This window comes from Mandrillus leucophaeus, unplaced genomic scaffold (genome assembly GCF_000951045.1).
Source record: "Mandrillus leucophaeus isolate KB7577 unplaced genomic scaffold, Mleu.le_1.0 Scaffold18, whole genome shotgun sequence".
NCBI classification, from domain to species: Eukaryota; Metazoa; Chordata; class Mammalia; order Primates; family Cercopithecidae; genus Mandrillus; species Mandrillus leucophaeus.
The window spans coordinates 1988143-1991224 of record NW_012101809.1 but is presented as its reverse complement, the minus strand read 5'-3'; positions in this window follow the sequence as shown (position 1 = coordinate 1991224).

Below are 3082 nucleotides of genomic sequence, written 5' to 3'. Positions count from 1 at the left end.
AAAAAAAAAAAAAAAAATTACCTGGGCATGATGGCATGCCCCTGTAGCCCTAGTTACGTGGAAGGCTGAGGTAGGAGGATTGCTTGAACTCAGGAGTTTGAGGCTGCAGTGAGCTATGATTGCATCATTACACTGCAGCCTGGGTGACACAGATTCTGTTTCTAAAATAAATCAATAAATACATAAGTAAATGAAATGTAGATACAATCATCTAAAGATATTGAGCACAGTGAGTTTTCATAAGCTGTGTTTAAATGGGAGGTAGCAATGGTACCAGCATAAAAACCAGCTTTGGCAGGGCGCAGTGACTCACACCTGTAATCCCAGCACTTGGGAAGGCTGAGGTGGGCGGGACACTTAAGGACAGGAGTTCAAGTCTAGCCTGGCCAACATGGTGAAACCCTATCTCTACTGAAAAATACAAAAATTAGTCAGATGTGGTGGCGGCCACCTGTAATCCCAGCTACTCGGGAGACTGAGGGAGGAAAATCACTTGAACCCAGGAGGTGGAAGTTGTACTGAGCTGAGATCATGCCACTGCACTCCAGCCTGGGCAACAGAGAGAGATTCTGTCTTTAAAAAAAAAAAAAAAAAGCTAGCCTTTCCCGGGCAGAGGATGCTCACTGGAACACAGAGCCAGACAAAAAGTGGCCAGTTGGCAGCAAGGAGACTACAATGTTTGGAGAGGAGGGAGTATCAGGTGGTGATGGGAGGCTTTGATGGGCTGAGGGGACTTCTCTGAGTGGAGAATTCATCAGGGTCTGGTGCTTCCTGAAGACAAAGGCTGCTGGGGCCAACTGGGATTTACTGGGCTTTAGCTAATCCTTCGTTTGGAGACACACAGATTACCTGTCTGGCCTATTTGTTAGTGTGTTATACAGAGATGAAAACCCAATAAAAGAGAGGCCTGGGAGAACAGAACTCCTGTGAGGTGAGAGGCCCCCTCCCCAATGTAAAGCCAATGGCTACTCTGAGCAGGTCTTGCCTGATGGATAGTTGGCCACCCAGGGAGAGAGAGAGGGAGAGAGAAAGAGAGAGAATTGAAGGGAAGGGTAGCACCCAGTGAGGACTTCTAGTAACCATTTCAGAAAGGAGTCGATGGTACAGATGTGAGAAGTGCAAAAATTTAAAAAGAAAAAAAAAGACAAACCAAAAATAAATAAAAGTAGTCAAGAGGCAGGCAGGGGAACCAAACCTTGTTACACCTGTAAGATTCTTGATTAGGTGTGGCTTCCTCAATCGTGTTGTTTATATTTTCCACATCTGTTTCCATGGTGATAAGCAGTAAATCAGTAGCAGCAAAGCAATAAAAGCTTTAAAATAAAATGTATTTGTCTTTGGGGAGCAGCAAGAAAGGAGGAGCTGGGGAGGCTGGCAAAGTTACCTCCCCAAGGAGACAAAAGCAGACTGGTCCCAGGACCCACTGCAAGAAGGTGAAGGAGATCCAGACTTGGCAGCAAACTTGAGCGGAGGAGGACCCTTGGGGCTTATTTAAAAAACAACCACAACAATGAAAACCCCAGCCCTTCTGTTGTTTTGCTTGTCCTTCCGTTGTGGCATTTATTTCACACCTACTTGGAGATAATAAATTACCCTGTGGTCTGGGTGTGGTGGCTTACGCCTGTAATCCCAGCACTTTGGGAAGCTGAGGCGGGTGGATCACCTGAGCCCAGTAGTTTGAGACCAGCCTGACCAACATGGAGAAACCCCATCTCTACTAAGACTACAAAAACTAGCAGGGCATGGGTGGCGCACCGTCCCAGCTACTTTGGAGGCCGAAGTGGGAGGACTGTTCGATCGAGCCCAGGAGGCGGCGATTGCAGTGAGCTGAGATTGAGCCCCTCCACTCCAGGCTGGGCGACAGAGTGAGATTCTGTCTCAAATAAATAAATGTGTAAATAATCCTGTGATCATTTGCTTTTACATTTTCAGCTAGATGTAAGAGTAAAACCATGTCTCAAGTGTTCCTATATTCCCAAGCAGCTGATATAGAACAGGACATGTTTCAAGGGCTCAATATATTTTTCTTTCTTTTTTTGGTTAAAAAGAATCTTAATTCTATATACATATGTATAATGCATAAATATGCCCTTTTTGCTTCCTTTTTTTCCTTGGCTCCCTCCTCGCCATCTTCTCAAAGTCATACAATCATATGCAAATAGAATGCATACATACATATATAGATTTTTTGTCAATATATATTTCACAAAAATATGATTATATCATATTATATGCGTTTCTGCCACTTGCTATTTTTCCCTCAACAATACCTCTTGGAAATCTACCAAGTAAACTTCTGCAATACCATCTCATTCTTTTTTTTTTTGAGATGGCATCTCACTCATGTTGCCCAGGCTGGAGTGGAGGGACAAGATCTTGGCTCACTGCAGCCTTGACCTCCCAGGTTCAGGTGATCCTCCTGCCTCAGCCTCCCGAGTAGCTGGGACTACAAGCACATGCCACCATGCCTGGCTAATTCTTTGTATTTTTTATAGAGATGGGGTTTTGTCATGTTGCCCAGTCTGGTCTTGAACTCCTGTACTCAAGCAATCTGCCTGCGTCAGCCTCCCAGGGTGCTTGGATTACAGGTGTGAGCCACCATGTCTGGCTCGTCATTCTTTTTAATAGCCAGAGGTGTGGCTGTGCTATATATAACTTATTCAAGGTGTGGCTCAGCTGGAGCTCCTGGCTTTCTGGAACTGATTGTTAACATTTCTTTCCAACCTGGCACTCAGTGACATCAGGCTAGTAGCTTGAAATCAGGCATGACGGGAATATTTACATCATAGAAATCTGTAAACACTGCAAACCAGGGCTTTTTCCTGGTTTTAACTAGCATACCACTTGGTGCCTGTTACTGGCTTTTAATTTGTTTCTGTTTTTTTCCCCAGAGTTGGGGAGAAGAATGGCCAGTACAAACAATCCTAATGTGTGTGTGTGTGTGTGTGTGTGTGTGTGTGTGTGTGTGTGTGTATGTATGTTACCATGATTTGTAAAAGAGCAGCTGAGCTGAGCATGAACATGCTTGTCATTGGCAGCTCTAAGATTTTCGGTGCCTGTTACTGGCTTTTTATTTGTTTCT